This window comes from Osmerus mordax, chromosome 7 (genome assembly GCF_038355195.1).
Source record: "Osmerus mordax isolate fOsmMor3 chromosome 7, fOsmMor3.pri, whole genome shotgun sequence".
Lineage (NCBI taxonomy): Eukaryota > Metazoa > Chordata > Actinopteri > Osmeriformes > Osmeridae > Osmerus > Osmerus mordax.
In genome coordinates this window covers 2,894,593-2,913,627 of record NC_090056.1, presented here as the reverse complement: position 1 = coordinate 2,913,627, position 19,035 = coordinate 2,894,593, and positions in this window count along the sequence as shown.

The window sequence follows — 19,035 nt, the reverse complement described above, 5'->3', positions numbered from 1 at the left end:
CTGGAAGTCTCAAAAACGGATCATGAAACCAGAATCTTGTTTGGAGATCTTGTAAGAAGTAAACATGATATGACTGACTAGTAACACTCAATTTCAATGCCAAAACCCTTTTCTCATGACTGACTAGTAACACTCAATTTCATTGCCAAAACCCTTTTCTCATGTGTAAACCACCAAGACTAACATTATAGAATAGTTATAGTGATGGGAAACCATTCACCCAGAAGTTTCATACAAAACATTGCAAAAGCATTGAGAACGCTATCAGGAGCTGAAAAGAACTTTAAAGCAATAAAAAACTGGAAGTCTCAAAAACGGATTCTGAAGCCAAAATCTTGTCTGAAGATCTTGTCAGCAGTAAACATGATATGACTGACTAGTAACACTCAATTTCAATGCCAAAACCCTTTTCTCATGTATAAAACACAGAGATTAAAATGGTAGAATAGTCATAGTGATGGGAAACCATTCACCCTGAAGTTTCATACAAAACATTGCAAAAGCATTAAGAACGCTATCAGGAGCTGAAAAGCACTTTACAGCAATAAGAAGCTGGAAGTCTCAAAAACGGATTCTGAAACCAGAATCTTGTTTGGAGATCTTGTCAGAAGTAAACATGATATGACCACCTAGCAACACTCAATTTCAATGCCAAAACCCGTTTCTCATGTATATACCACCAAGACTAACTCTATAGAATGGTTATAGTGATGGGAAACCATTCACCCAGAAGTTTCATACAAAACATTGCAAAATCATTGAAAACGTTATCATGAGCTGAAAAGCACTTTAAAGCAATAAAAAACTGGAAGTCTCAAAAACAGATCATGAAACCAGAATCTTGTTTGGAGATCTTGACAGAATGAACATGATACGACTGACTAGCAACACTCAATTTCGATGCCAATACCCTTTTGTCATGTATAAACAACGAAGATTAAAATTGTAGAATAGTCATAGTGATGGGAAACCATTCACCAAGACGTTTCATACAAAACATTGCAAATGCATTGAAAACGCTCTCAGGAGCTGAAAAGCACTTTAAAGCAATAAAAAACTGGAAGTCTCAAAAACGGATTCTGAAGCCAAAATCTTGTCTGAAGATCTTGTCAGCAGTAAACATGATATGACTGACTAGTAACACTCAATTTCAATGCCAAAACCCTTTTCTCATGTATAAAACACAGAGATTAAAATGGTAGAATAGTCATAGTGATGGGAAACCATTCACCCTGAAGTTTCATACAAAACATTGCAAAAGCATTAAGAACGCTATCAGGAGCTGAAAAGCACTTTACAGCAATAAGAAGCTGGAAGTCTCAAAAACGGATTCTGAAACCAGAATCTTGTTTGGAGATCTTGTCAGAAGTAAACATGATATGACCACCTAGCAACACTCAATTTCAATGCCAAAACCCGTTTCTCATGTATATACCACCAAGACTAACTCTATAGAATGGTTATAGTGATGGGAAACCATTCACCCAGAAGTTTCATACAAAACATTGCAAAATCATTGAAAACGTTATCATGAGCTGAAAAGCACTTTAAAGCAATAAAAAACTGGAAGTCTCAAAAACAGATCATGAAACCAGAATCTTGTTTGGAGATCTTGACAGAATGAACATGATACGACTGACTAGCAACACTCAATTTCGATGCCAATACCCTTTTGTCATGTATAAACAACGAAGATTAAAATTGTAGAATAGTCATAGTGATGGGAAACCATTCACCAAGACGTTTCATACAAAACATTGCAAATGCATTGAAAACGCTCTCAGGAGCTGAAAAGCACTTTAAAGCAATAAAAAACTGGAAGTCTCAAAAACGGATTCTGAAGCCAAAATCTTGTCTGAAGATCTTGTCAGCAGTAAACATGTTATGACTGACTAGTAACACTCAATTTCAATGCCAAAACCCTTTTCTCATGTATAAACCACCAAGATTAAAATTGTAGAATAGTTATAGTGATGGGAAACCTTTCACCCAGACGTTTCATACAAAACATTTCAAAATCTTTGAAAACGTTATCAGGAGCTGAAAAGCACTTTAAAGCAATAAAAATCTGGAAGTCTAAAAAACGGATCATGAAACCAGAATCTTGTTTGGAGATCTTGTCAGAAGTAAACATGATATGACTGACTAGTAACACTCAATTTCAATGCCAAAACCCTTTTCTCATGTATAAACCACCAAGACTAACATTATAGAATAGTAATAGTGATGGGAAACCATTCACCAAGACGTTTCATACAAAACATTGCAAATGCATTGAAAACGCTCTCAGGAGCTGAAAAGCACTTTAAAAAAACTGGAAGTCTCAAAAACGGATTCTGAAGCCAAAATCTTGTCTGAAGATCTTGTCAGAAGTAAACATGATATGACTGACTAGTAACACTCAATTTCAATGCCAAAACCCTTTTCTCATGTATAAACCACCAAGACTAACATTATAGAATAGTTATAGTGATGGGAAACTATTCACCCAGAAGTTTCATACAAAACATTGCAAAAGCATTGAGAACGCTATCAGGAGCTGAAAAGAACTTTAAAGAAATAAAAAACTGGAAGTCTCAAAAAAAGATTCCTGAAACCAGAATCTTGTTTGGAGATCTTGACAGAATAAACATGATATGACTGACTAGTAACACTTAATTTCGATGCCAATACCATTTTGTCATGTATAAAACACAGAGATTAAAATGGTAGAATAGTCATCGTGAAGGGAAACCTTTCACCAAGACGTTTCATACAAAACATTGCAAAATCATTGAAAACGTTATCAGGAGCTGAAAAGCACTTTAAAGCAATAAAAATCTGGAAGTCTCAAAAACGGATCATGAAACCAGAATCTTGTCTGACGATCTTGTCAGAAGTAAACATGATATGACCAACTAGCAACACTCGATTTCGATGCCAATACCCTTTTGTCATGTATAAACAACGAAGATTAAAATTGTAGAATAGTCATAGTGATGGGAAACCTTTCACCCAGACGTTTCATACAAAACATTGCAAAATTATTGAAAACGTTATCAGGAGCTGAAAAGCACTTTAAAGCAAGAAAAATCTGGAAGTCTCAAAAACGGATCATGAAACCAGAATCTTGTTTGGAGATCTTGTAAGAAGTAAACATGATATGACTGACTAGTAACACTCAATTTCAATGCCAAAACCCTTTTCTCATGACTGACTAGTAACACTCAATTTCATTGCCAAAACCCTTTTCTCATGTGTAAACCACCAAGACTAACATTATAGAATAGTTATAGTGATGGGAAACCATTCACCCAGAAGTTTCATACAAAACATTGCAAAAGCATTGAGAACGCTATCAGGAGCTTAAAAGAACTTTAAAGCAATAAAAAACTGGAAGTCTCAAAAACGGATTCTGAAGCCAAAATCTTGTCTGAAGATCTTGTCAGCAGTAAACATGATATGACTGACTAGTAACACTCAATTTCAATGCCAAAACCCTTTTCTCATGTATAAAACACAGAGATTAAAATGGTAGAATAGTCATAGTGATGGGAAACCATTCACCCTGAAGTTTCATACAAAACATTGCAAAAGCATTAAGAACGCTATCAGGAGCTGAAAAGCACTTTACAGCAATAAGAAGCTGGAAGTCTCAAAAACGGATTCTGAAACCAGAATCTTGTTTGGAGATCTTGTCAGAAGTAAACATGATATGACCACCTAGCAACACTCAATTTCAATGCCAAAACCCGTTTCTCATGTATATACCACCAAGACTAACTCTATAGAATGGTTATAGTGATGGGAAACCATTCACCCAGAAGTTTCATACAAAACATTGCAAAATCATTGAAAACGTTATCATGAGCTGAAAAGCACTTTAAAGCAATAAAAAACTGGAAGTCTCAAAAACAGATCATGAAACCAGAATCTTGTTTGGAGATCTTGACAGAATGAACATGATACGACTGACTAGCAACACTCAATTTCGATGCCAATACCCTTTTGTCATGTATAAACAACGAAGATTAAAATTGTAGAATAGTCATAGTGATGGGAAACCATTCACCAAGACGTTTCATACAAAACATTGCAAATGCATTGAAAACGCTCTCAGGAGCTGAAAAGCACTTTAAAGCAATAAAAAACTGGAAGTCTCAAAAACGGATTCTGAAGCCAAAATCTTGTCTGAAGATCTTGTCAGCAGTAAACATGTTATGACTGACTAGTAACACTCAATTTCAATGCCAAAACCCTTTTCTCATGTATAAACCACCAAGATTAAAATTGTAGAATAGTTATAGTGATGGGAAACCTTTCACCCAGACGTTTCATACAAAACATTTCAAAATCTTTGAAAACGTTATCAGGAGCTGAAAAGCACTTTAAAGCAATAAAAATCTGGAAGTCTAAAAAACGGATCATGAAACCAGAATCTTGTTTGGAGATCTTGTCAGAAGTAAACATGATATGACTGACTAGTAACACTCAATTTCAATGCCAAAACCCTTTTCTCATGTATAAACCACCAAGACTAACATTATAGAATAGTAATAGTGATGGGAAACCATTCACCAAGACGTTTCATACAAAACATTGCAAATGCATTGAAAACGCTCTCAGGAGCTGAAAAGCACTTTAAAAAAACTGGAAGTCTCAAAAACGGATTCTGAAGCCAAAATCTTGTCTGAAGATCTTGTCAGAAGTAAACATGATATGACTGACTAGTAACACTCAATTTCAATGCCAAAACCCTTTTCTCATGTATAAACCACCAAGACTAACATTATAGAATAGTTATAGTGATGGGAAACTATTCACCCAGAAGTTTCATACAAAACATTGCAAAAGCATTGAGAACGCTATCAGGAGCTGAAAAGAACTTTAAAGAAATAAAAAACTGGAAGTCTCAAAAAAAGATTCCTGAAACCAGAATTTTGTTTGGAGATCTTGACAGAATAAACATGATATGACTAACTAGTAACACTTAATTTCGATGCCAATACCATTTTGTCATGTATAAAACACAGAGATTAAAATGGTAGAATAGTCATCGTGAAGGGAAACCTTTCACCAAGACGTTTCATACAAAACATTGCAAAATCATTGAAAACGTTATCAGGAGCTGAAAAACACTTTAAAGCAATAAAAATCTGGAAGTCTCAAAAACGGATCATGAAACCAGAATCTTGTCTGACGATCTTGTCAGAAGTAAACATGATATGACCACCTAGCAACACTCGATTTCGATGCCAATACCCTTTTGTCATGTATAAACAACGAAGATTAAAATTGTAGAATAGTCATAGTGATGGGAAACCTTTCACCCAGACGTTTCATACAAAACATTGCAAAATTATTGAAAACGTTATCAGGAGCTGAAAAGCACTTTAAAGCAAGAAAAATCTGGAAGTCTCAAAAACGGATCATGAAACCAGAATCTTGTTTGGAGATCTTGTCAGAAGTAAACATGATATGACTGACTAGTAACACTCAATTTCAATGCCAAAACCCTTTTCTCATGACTGACTAGTAACACTCAATTTCATTGCCAAAACCCTTTTCTCATGTGTAAACCACCAAGACTAACATTATAGAATAGTTATAGTGATGGGAAACCATTCACCCAGAAGTTTCATACAAAACATTGCAAAAGCATTGAGAACGCTATCAGGAGCTGAAAAGAACTTTAAAGCAAGAAAAATCTGGAAGTCTCAAAAACGGATCATGAAACCAGAATCTTGTTTGGAGATCTTGTCAGAAGTAAACATGATATGACTGACTAGTAACACTCAATTTCGATGCCAATACCATTTTGTCATGTATAAAACACAGAGATTAAAATGGTAGAATAGTCATAGTGATGGGAAACCATTCACCAAGACGTTTCATACAAAACATTGCAAATGCATTGAAAACGCTCTCAAGAGCTGAAAAGCACTTTAAAGCAATAAAAAACTGGAAGTCTCAAAAACGGATTCTGAAACCAGAATCTTGTTTGGAGATCTTGACAGAATGAACATGATACGACTGACTAGTAACACTCAATTTCGATGCCAATACCATTTTGTCATGTATAAAACACAGAGATTAAAATGGTAGAATAGTCATAGTGATGGGAAACCATTCACCAAGACGTTTCATACAAAACATTGCAAATGCCTTGTTCTCAGGAGCTGAAAAGCACTTTAAAGCAATACAAAAACTGGAAGTTTCAAAAACGGATTCTGAAGCCAAAATCTTGTCTGAAGATCTTGTCAGCAGTAAACATGATATGACTGACTAGTTACACTCAATTTCAATGCCAAAACCCTTTTCTCATGTATAAACCACCAATACTAACATTGTAGAATAGTTATAGTGATGGGAAACCATTCACCCTGAAGTTTCATACAAAACATTGCAAAAGCATTGAGAACGCTATCAGGAGCTGAAAAGAACTTTAAAGAAATAAAAAACTGGAAGTCTCAAAAACGGATCATGAAACCAGAATCTTGTTTGGAGATCTTGACAGAATGAACATGATACGACTGACTAGTAACACTCAATTTCGATGCCAATACCATTTTGTCATGTATAAAACACAGATATTAAAATGGTAGAATAGTCATCGTGATGGGAAACCATTCACCAAGACGTTTCATACAAAACATTGCAAATGCATTGAAAACGCTACTCAGGAGCTGAAAAGCACTTTAAAGCAATAAAAAAATGGAAGTCTCAAAAACGGATCCTGAAACCAGAATCTTGTTTGGAAATCTTGTCAGAATAAACACGATATGACTGACTAGTAACACTCAATTTCGATGCCAATACCATTTTGTCATGTATAAAACAGAGATTAAAATGGTAGAATAGTCATAGTGATGGGAAACCATTCACCAAGACGTTTCATACAAAACATTGCAAATGCATTGAAAACGCTACTCAGGAGCTGAAAAGCACTTTAAAGCAATAAAAAAATGGAAGTCTCAAAAACGGATTCTGAAGCCAAAATCTTGTCTGAAGATCTTGTCAGCAGTAAACATGATATGACTGACTAGTAACACTCAATTTCGATGCCAATACCCTTTTGTCATGTATAAACCACAGAGATTAAAATGGTAGAATAGTCATAGTGATGGGAAACCATTCACCAAGACGTTTCATACAAAACATTGCAAATGCATTGAAAACGCTCTCAGGAGCTGAAAAGCACTTTAAAGCAATAAAAAAACTGGAAGTCTCAAAAACGGATTCTGAAACCAGAACCTTGTTTGGAGATCTTGACAGAATGAACATGATATGACTGACTAGTAACACTCAATTTCGATGCCAATACCATTTTGTCATGTATAAAACACAGAGATTAAAATGGTAGAATAGTCATAGTGATGGGAAACCATTCACCAAGACGTTTCATACAAAACATTGCAAATGCATTGAAAACGCTCTCAGGAGCTGAAAAGCACTTTAAAGCAATAAAAAAAACTGGAAGTCTCAAAAACGGATTCTGAAGCCAAAATCTTGTCTGAAGATCTTGTCAGCAGTAAACATGATATGACTGACTAGTAACACTCAATTTAGATGCCAATACCATTTTGTCATGTATAAAACACAGAGATTAAAATGGTAGAATAGTCATAGTGATGGGAAACCATTCACCCTGAAGTTTCATACAAAACATTGCAAAAGCATTAAGAACGCTATCAGGAGCTGAAAAGCACTTTACAGCAATAAAAAGCTGGAAGTCTCAAAAACGGATCATGAAACCAGAATCTTGTTTGGAGATCTTGTCAGCAGTAAACATGATATGACCACCTAGCAACACTCAATTTCAATGCCAAAACCCGTTTCTCATGTATAAACCACCAAGACTAACTCTATAGAATGGTTATAGTGATGGGAAACCATTCACCCAGAAGTTTCATACAAAACATTGCAAAATCATTGAAAACGTTATCATGAGCTGAAAAGCACTTTAAAGCAATACAAAACTGGAAGTCTCAAAAACGGATAATGAAACCAGAATCTTGTTTGGAGATCTTGACAGAATGAACATGATACGACTGACTAGTAACACTCAATTTCGATGCCAATACCATTTTGTCATGTATAAAACACAGAGATTAAAATGGTAGAATAGTCATAGTGATGGGAAACCATTCACCAAGACGTTTCATACAAAACATTGCAAATGCCTTGTTCTCAGGAGCTGAAAAGCACTTTAAAGCAATACAAAAACTGGAAGTCTCAAAAACGGATTCTGAAGGCAAAATCTTGTCTGAAGATCTTGTCAGCAGTAAACATGATATGACTGACTAGTAACACTCAATTTCAATGCCAATACCATTTTGTCATGTATAAAACACAGAGATTAAAATGGTAGAATAGTCATAGTGATGGGAAACCATTCACCAAGACGTTTCATACAAAACATTGCAAATGCATTGAAAACGCTCTCAGGAGCTGAAAAGCACTTTAAAGCAATAAAAAACTGGAAGTCTCAAAAACGGATTCTGAAACCAGAATCTTGTTTGGAGATCTTGACAGAATGAACATGATACGACTGACTAGTAACACTCAATTTCGATGCCAATACCATTTTGTCATGTATAAAACACAGAGATTAAAATGGTAGAATAGTCATAGTGATGGGAAACCATTCACCAAGACGTTTCATACAAAACATTGCAAATGCCTTGTTCTCAGGAGCTGAAAAGCACTTTAAAGCAATACAAAAACTGGAAGTCTCAAAAACGGATTCTGAAGCCAAAATCTTGTCTGAAGATCTTGTCAGCAGTAAACATGATATGACTGACTAGTTACACTCAATTTCAATGCCAAAACCCTTTTCTCATGTATAAACCACCAATACTAACATTGTAGAATAGTTATAGTGATGGGAAACCATTCACCCTGAAGTTTCATACAAAACATTGCAAAAGCATTGAGAACGCTATCAGGAGCTGAAAAGAACTTTAAAGAAATAAAAAACTGGAAGTCTCAAAAACGGATCATGAAACCAGAATCTTGTTTGGAGATCTTGACAGAATGAACATGATACGACTGACTAGTAACACTCAATTTCGATGCCAATACCATTTTGTCATGTATAAAACACAGATATTAAAATGGTAGAATAGTCATCGTGATGGGAAACCATTCACCAAGACGTTTCATACAAAACATTGCAAATGCATTGAAAACGCTACTCAGGAGCTGAAAAGCACTTTAAAGCAATAAAAAAATGGAAGTCTCAAAAACGGATCCTGAAACCAGAATCTTGTTTGGAAATCTTGTCAGAATAAACACGATATGACTGACTAGTAACACTCAATTTCGATGCCAATACCATTTTGTCATGTATAAAACAGAGATTAAAATGGTAGAATAGTCATAGTGATGGGAAACCATTCACCAAGACGTTTCATACAAAACATTGCAAATGCATTGAAAACGCTACTCAGGAGCTGAAAAGCACTTTAAAGCAATAAAAATCTGGAAGTCTCAAAAACGGATCATGAAACCAGAATCTTGTCTGACGATCTTGTCAGAAGTAAACATGATATGACCACCTAGCAACACTCGATTTCGATGCCAATACCCTTTTGTCATGTATAAACAACGAAGATTAAAATTGTAGAATAGTCATAGTGATGGGAAACCTTTCACCCAGACGTTTCATACAAAACATTGCAAAATTATTGAAAACGTTATCAGGAGCTGAAAAGCACTTTAAAGCAAGAAAAATCTGGAAGTCTCAAAAACGGATCATGAAACCAGAATCTTGTTTGGAGATCTTGTCAGAAGTAAACATGATATGACTGACTAGTAACACTCAATTTCAATGCCAAAACCCTTTTCTCATGACTGACTAGTAACACTCAATTTCATTGCCAAAACCCTTTTCTCATGTGTAAACCACCAAGACTAACATTATAGAATAGTTATAGTGATGGGAAACCATTCACCCAGAAGTTTCATACAAAACATTGCAAAAGCATTGAGAACGCTATCAGGAGCTGAAAAGAACTTTAAAGCAATAAAAAACTGGAAGTCTCAAAAACGGATTCTGAAGCCAAAATCTTGTCTGAAGATCTTGTCAGCAGTAAACATGATATGACTGACTAGTAACACTCAATTTCAATGCCAAAACCCTTTTCTCATGTATAAAACACAGAGATTAAAATGGTAGAATAGTCATAGTGATGGGAAACCATTCACCCTGAAGTTTCATACAAAACATTGCAAAAGCACTAAGAATGCTATCAGGAGCTGAAAAGCACTTTACAGCAATAAGAAGCTGGAAGTCTCAAAAACGGATTCTGAAACCAGAATCTTGTTTGGAGATCTTGTCAGAAGTAAACATGATATGACCACCTAGCAACACTCAATTTCAATGCCAAAACCCGTTTCTCATGTATATACCACCAAGACTAACTCTATAGAATGGTTATAGTGATGGGAAACCATTCACCCAGAAGTTTCATACAAAACATTGCAAAATCATTGAAAACGTTATCATGAGCTGAAAAGCACTTTAAAGCAATAAAAAACTGGAAGTCTCAAAAACAGATCATGAAACCAGAATCTTGTTTGGAGATCTTGACAGAATGAACATGATACGACTGACTAGCAACACTCAATTTCGATGCCAATACCCTTTTGTCATGTATAAACAACGAAGATTAAAATTGTAGAATAGTCATAGTGATGGGAAACCTTTCACCCAGACGTTTCATACAAAACATTGCAAAATTATTGAAAACGTTATCAGGAGCTGAAAAGCACTTTAAAGCAAGAAAAATCTGGAAGTCTCAAAAACGGATCATGAAACCAGAATCTTGTTTGGAGATCTTGTCAGAAGTAAACATGATATGACTGACTAGTAACACTCAATTTCAATGCCAAAACCCTTTTCTCATGACTGACTAGTAACACTCAATTTCATTGCCAAAACCCTTTTCTCATGTGTAAACCACCAAGACTAACATTATAGAATAGTTATAGTGATGGGAAACCATTCACCCAGAAGTTTCATACAAAACATTGCAAAAGCATTGAGAACGCTATCAGGAGCTGAAAAGAACTTTAAAGCAATAAAAAACTGGAAGTCTCAAAAACGGATTCTGAAGCCAAAATCTTGTCTGAAGATCTTGTCAGCAGTAAACATGATATGACTGACTAGTAACACTCAATTTCAATGCCAAAACCCTTTTCTCATGTATAAAACACAGAGATTAAAATGATAGAATAGTCATAGTGATGGGAAACCATTCACCAAGACGTTTCATACAAAACATTGCAAATGCAATGAAAACGCTCTCAGGAGCTGAAAAGCACTTTAAAGCAATAAAAAAACTGGAAGTCTCAAAAACGGATTCTGAAGCCAAAATCTTGTCTGAAGATCTTGTCAGCAGTAAACATGATATGACTGACTAGTAACACTCAATTTCAATGCCAAAACCCTTTTCTCATGTATAAACCACCAAGACTAACATTGTAGAATAGTTATAGTGATGGGAAACCATTCACCCTGAAGTTTCATACAAAACATTGCAAAAGCATTAAGAACGCTATCAGGAGCTGAAAAGCACTTTACAGCAATAAAAAGCTGGAAGTCTCAAAAACGGATTCTGAAACCAGAATCTTGTTTGGAGATCTTGTCAGAAGTAAATATGATATGACCACCTAGCAACACTCAATTTCAATGCCAAAACCATTTTCTCATGTATAAACCACCAAGACTAACTCTATAGAATGGTTAAAGTGATGGGAAACCATTCACCCAGAAGTTTCATACAAAACATTGCAAAAGCATTGAGAACGCTATCAGGAGCTGAAAAGAACTTTAAAGAAATAAAAAACTGGAAGTCTCAAAAAAAGATTCCTGAAACCAGAATTTTGTTTGGAGATCTTGACAGAATAAACATGATATGACTGACTAGTAACACTCAATTTCGATGCCAATACCATTTTGTCATGTATAAAACACAGAGATTAAAATGGTAGAATAGTCATCGTGAAGGGAAACCTTTCACCAAGACGTTTCATACAAAACATTGCAAAATCATTGAAAACGTTATCAGGAGCTGAAAAGCACTTTAAAGCAATAAAAATCTGGAAGTCTCAAAAACGGATCTTGAAACCAGAATCTTGTTTGGAGATCTTGTCAGAAGTAAACATGATATGACTGACTAGTAACACTCAATTTCGATGCCAATACCATTTTGTCATGTATAAAACACAGAGATTAAAATGGTAGAATAGTCATAGTGATGGGAAACCATTCACCAAGACGTTTCATACAAAACATTGCAAATGCATTGAAAACGCTCTCAGGAGCTGAAAAGCACTTTAAAGCAATAAAAAACTGGAAGTCTCAAAAACGGATTCTGAAACCAGAATCTTGTTTGGAGATCTTGACAGAATGAACATGATACGACTGACTAGTAACACTCAATTTCGATGCCAATACCATTTTGTCATGTATAAAACACAGAGATTAAAATGGTAGAATAGTCATAGTGATGGGAAACCATTCACCAAGACGTTTCATACAAAACATTGCAAATGCCTTGTTCTCAGGAGCTGAAAAGCACTTTAAAGCAATACAAAAACTGGAAGTTTCAAAAACGGATTCTGAAGCCAAAATCTTGTCTGAAGATCTTGTCAGCAGTAAACATGATATGACTGACTAGTTACACTCAATTTCAATGCCAAAACCCTTTTCTCATGTATAAACCACCAATACTAACATTGTAGAATAGTTATAGTGATGGGAAACCATTCACCCTGAAGTTTCATACAAAACATTGCAAAAGCATTGAGAACGCTATCAGGAGCTGAAAAGAACTTTAAAGAAATAAAAAACTGGAAGTCTCAAAAACGGATCATGAAACCAGAATCTTGTTTGGAGATCTTGACAGAATGAACATGATACGACTGACTAGTAACACTCAATTTCGATGCCAATACCATTTTGTCATGTATAAAACACAGATATTAAAATGGTAGAATAGTCATCGTGATGGGAAACCATTCACCAAGACGTTTCATACAAAACATTGCAAATGCATTGAAAACGCTACTCAGGAGCTGAAAAGCACTTTAAAGCAATAAAAAAATGGAAGTCTCAAAAACGGATTCTGAAGCCAAAATCTTGTCTGAAGATCTTGTCAGCAGTAAACATGATATGACTGACTAGTAACACTCAATTTCGATGCCAATACCCTTTTGTCATGTATAAACCACAGAGATTAAAATGGTAGAATAGTCATAGTGATGGGAAACCATTCACCAAGACGTTTCATACAAAACATTGCAAATGCATTGAAAACGCTCTCAGGAGCTGAAAAGCACTTTAAAGCAATAAAAAAACTGGAAGTCTCAAAAACGGATTCTGAAACCAGAACCTTGTTTGGAGATCTTGACAGAATGAACATGATATGACTGACTAGTAACACTCAATTTCGATGCCAATACCATTTTGTCATGTATAAAACACAGAGATTAAAATGGTAGAATAGTCATAGTGATGGGAAACCATTCACCAAGACGTTTCATACAAAACATTGCAAATGCATTGAAAACGCTCTCAGGAGCTGAAAAGCACTTTAAAGCAATAAAAAAAACTGGAAGTCTCAAAAACGGATTCTGAAGCCAAAATCTTGTCTGAAGATCTTGTCAGCAGTAAACATGATATGACTGACTAGTAACACTCAATTTCGATGCCAATACCATTTTGTCATGTATAAAACACAGAGATTAAAATGGTAGAATAGTCATAGTGATGGGAAACCATTCACCCTGAAGTTTCATACAAAACATTGCAAAAGCATTAAGAACGCTATCAGGAGCTGAAAAGCACTTTACAGCAATAAAAAGCTGGAAGTCTCAAAAACGGATCATGAAACCAGAATCTTGTTTGGAGATCTTGTCAGCAGTAAACATGATATGACCACCTAGCAACACTCAATTTCAATGCCAAAACCCGTTTCTCATGTATAAACCACCAAGACTAACTCTATAGAATGGTTATAGTGATGGGAAACCATTCACCCAGAAGTTTCATACAAAACATTGCAAAATCATTGAAAACGTTATCATGAGCTGAAAAGCACTTTAAAGCAATACAAAACTGGAAGTCTCAAAAACGGATAATGAAACCAGAATCTTGTTTGGAGATCTTGACAGAATGAACATGATACGACTGACTAGTAACACTCAATTTCGATGCCAATACCATTTTGTCATGTATAAAACACAGAGATTAAAATGGTAGAATAGTCATAGTGATGGGAAACCATTCACCAAGACGTTTCATACAAAACATTGCAAATGCCTTGTTCTCAGGAGCTGAAAAGCACTTTAAAGCAATACAAAAACTGGAAGTCTCAAAAACGGATTCTGAAGGCAAAATCTTGTCTGAAGATCTTGTCAGCAGTAAACATGATATGACTGACTAGTAACACTCAATTTCAATGCCAATACCATTTTGTCATGTATAAAACACAGAGATTAAAATGGTAGAATAGTCATAGTGATGGGAAACCATTCACCAAGACGTTTCATACAAAACATTGCAAATGCATTGAAAACGCTCTCAGGAGCTGAAAAGCACTTTAAAGCAATAAAAAACTGGAAGTCTCAAAAACGGATTCTGAAACCAGAATCTTGTTTGGAGATCTTGACAGAATGAACATGATACGACTGACTAGTAACACTCAATTTCGATGCCAATACCATTTTGTCATGTATAAAACACAGAGATTAAAATGGTAGAATAGTCATAGTGATGGGAAACCATTCACCAAGACGTTTCATACAAAACATTGCAAATGCCTTGTTCTCAGGAGCTGAAAAGCACTTTAAAGCAATACAAAAACTGGAAGTCTCAAAAACGGATTCTGAAGCCAAAATCTTGTCTGAAGATCTTGTCAGCAGTAAACATGATATGACTGACTAGTTACACTCAATTTCAATGCCAAAACCCTTTTCTCATGTATAAACCACCAATACTAACATTGTAGAATAGTTATAGTGATGGGAAACCATTCACCCTGAAGTTTCATACAAAACATTGCAAAAGCATTGAGAACGCTATCAGGAGCTGAAAAGAACTTTAAAGAAATAAAAAACTGGAAGTCTCAAAAACGGATCATGAAACCAGAATCTTGTTTGGAGATCTTGACAGAATGAACATGATACGACTGACTAGTAACACTCAATTTCGATGCCAATACCATTTTGTCATGTATAAAACACAGATATTAAAATGGTAGAATAGTCATCGTGATGGGAAACCATTCACCAAGACGTTTCATACAAAACATTGCAAATGCATTGAAAACGCTACTCAGGAGCTGAAAAGCACTTTAAAGCAATAAAAAAATGGAAGTCTCAAAAACGGATCCTGAAACCAGAATCTTGTTTGGAAATCTTGTCAGAATAAACACGATATGACTGACTAGTAACACTCAATTTCGATGCCAATACCATTTTGTCATGTATAAAACAGAGATTAAAATGGTAGAATAGTCATAGTGATGGGAAACCATTCACCAAGACGTTTCATACAAAACATTGCAAATGCATTGAAAACGCTACTCAGGAGCTGAAAAGCACTTTAAAGCAATAAAAATCTGGAAGTCTCAAAAACGGATCATGAAACCAGAATCTTGTCTGACGATCTTGTCAGAAGTAAACATGATATGACCACCTAGCAACACTCGATTTCGATGCCAATACCCTTTTGTCATGTATAAACAACGAAGATTAAAATTGTAGAATAATCATAGTGATGGGAAACCTTTCACCCAGACGTTTCATACAAAACATTGCAAAATTATTGAAAACGTTATCAGGAGCTGAAAAGCACTTTAAAGCAAGAAAAATCTGGAAGTCTCAAAAACGGATCATGAAACCAGAATCTTGTTTGGAGATCTTGTCAGAAGTAAACATGATATGACTGACTAGTAACACTCAATTTCGATGCCAATACCATTTTGTGATGTATAAAACACAGAGATTAAAATGGTAGAATAGTCATAGTGATGGGAAACCATTCACCAAGACGTTTCATACAAAACATTGCAAATGCAATGAAAACGCTCTCAGGAGCTGAAAAGCACTTTAAAGCAATAAAAAAACTGGAAGTCTCAAAAACGGATTCTGAAGCCAAAATCTTGTCTGAAGATCTTGTCAGCAGTAAACATGATATGACTGACTAGTAACACTCAATTTCAATGCCAAAACCCTTTTCTCATGTATAAACCACCAAGACTAACATTGTAGAATAGTTATAGTGATGGGAAACCATTCACCCTGAAGTTTCATACAAAACATTGCAAAAGCATTAAGAACGCTATCAGGAGCTGAAAAGCACTTTACAGCAATAAAAAGCTGGAAGTCTCAAAAACGGATTCTGAAACCAGAATCTTGTTTGGAGATCTTGTCAGAAGTAAATATGATATGACCACCTAGCAACACTCAATTTCAATGCCAAAACCATTTTCTCATGTATAAACCACCAAGACTAACTCTATAGAATGGTTAAAGTGATGGGAAACCATTCACCCAGAAGTTTCATACAAAACATTGCAAAAGCATTGAGAACGCTATCAGGAGCTGAAAAGAACTTTAAAGAAATAAAAAACTGGAAGTCTCAAAAAAAGATTCCTGAAACCAGAATTTTGTTTGGAGATCTTGACAGAATAAACATGATATGACTGACTAGTAACACTCAATTTCGATGCCAATACCATTTTGTCATGTATAAAACACAGAGATTAAAATGGTAGAATAGTCATCGTGAAGGGAAACCTTTCACCAAGACGTTTCATACAAAACATTGCAAAATCATTGAAAACGTTATCAGGAGCTGAAAAGCACTTTAAAGCAATAAAAATCTGGAAGTCTCAAAAACGGATCTTGAAACCAGAATCTTGTTTGGAGATCTTGTCAGAAGTAAACATGATATGACTGACTAGTAACACTCAATTTCGATGCCAATACCATTTTGTCATGTATAAAACACAGAGATTAAAATGGTAGAATAGTCATAGTGATGGGAAACCATTCACCAAGACGTTTCATACAAAACATTGCAAATGCATTGAAAACGCTACTCAGGAGCTGAAAAGCACTTTAAAGCAATAAAAAAATGGAAGTCTCAAAAACGGATCCTGAAACCAGAATCTTGTTTGGAAATCTTGTCAGAATAAACACGATATGACTGACTAGTAACACTCAATTTCGATGCCAATACCATTTTGTCATGTATAAAACAGAGATTAAAATGGTAGAATAGTCATAGTGATGGGAAACCATTCACCAAGACGTTTCATACAAAACATTGCAAATGCATTGAAAACGCTACTCAGGAGCTGAAAAGCACTTTAAAGCAATAAAAATCTGGAAGTCTCAAAAACGGATCATGAAACCAGAATCTTGTCTGACGATCTTGTCAGAAGTAAACATGATATGACCACCTAGCAACACTCGATTTCGATGCCAATACCCTTTTGTCATGTATAAACAACGAAGATTAAAATTGTAGAATAATCATAGTGATGGGAAACCTTTCACCCAGACGTTTCATACAAAACATTGCAAAATTATTGAAAACGTTATCAGGAGCTGAAAAGCACTTTAAAGCAAGAAAAATCTGGAAGTCTCAAAAACGGATCATGAAACCAGAATCTTGTTTGGAGATCTTGTCAGAAGTAAACATGATATGACTGACTAGTAACACTCAATTTCGATGCCAATACCATTTTGTGATGTATAAAACACAGAGATTAAAATGGTAGAATAGTCATAGTGATGGGAAACCATTCACCAAGACGTTTCATACAAAACATTGCAAATGCAATGAAAACGCTCTCAGGAGCTGAAAAGCACTTTAAAGCAATAAAAAAACTGGAAGTCTCAAAAACGGATTCTGAAGCCAAAATCTTGTCTGAAGATCTTGTCAGCAGTAAACATGATATGACTGACTAGTAACACTCAATTTCAATGCCAAAACCCTTTTCTCATGTATAAACCACCAAGACTAACATTGTAGAATAGTTATAGTGATGGGAAACCATTCACCCTGAAGTTTCATACAAAACATTGCAAAAGCATTAAGAACGCTATCAGGAGCTGAAAAGCACTTTACAGCAATAAAAAGCTGGAAGTCTCAAAAACGGATTCTGAAACCAGAATCTTGTTTGGAGATCTTGTCAGAAGTAAATATGATATGACCACCTAGCAACACTCAATTTCAATGCCAAAACCATTTTCTCATGTATAAACCACCAAGACTAACTCTATAGAATGGTTAAAGTGATGGGAAACCATTCACCCAGAAGTTTCATACAAAACATTGCAAAAGCATTGAGAACGCTATCAGGAGCTGAAAAGAACTTTAAAGAAATAAAAAACTGGAAGTCTCAAAAAAAGATTCCTGAAACCAGAATTTTGTTTGGAGATCTTGACAGAATAAACATGATATGACTGACTAGTAACACTCAATTTCGATGCCAATACCATTTTGTCATGTATAAAACACAGAGATTAAAATGGTAGAATAGTCATCGTGAAGGGAAACCTTTCACCAAGACGTTTCATACAAAACATTGCAAAATCATTGAAAACGTTATCAGGAGCTGAAAAGCACTTTAAAGCAATAAAAATCTGGAAGTCTCAAAAACGGATCTTGAAACCAGAATCTTGTTTGGAGATCTTGTCAGAAGTAAACATGATATGACTGACTAGTAACACTCAATTTCGATGCCAATACCATTTTGTCATGTATAAAACACAGAGATTAAAATGGTAGAATAGTCATAGTGATGGGAAACCATTCACCAAGACGTTTCATACAAAACATTGCAAATGCATTGAAAACGCTCTCAGGAGCTGAAAAGCACTTTAAAGCAATAAAAAACTGGAAGTCTCAAAAACGGATTCTGAAACCAGAATCTTGTTTGGAGATCTTGACAGAATGAACATGATACGACTGACTAGTAACACTCAATTTCGATGCCAATACCATTTTGTCATGTATAAAACACAGAGATTAAA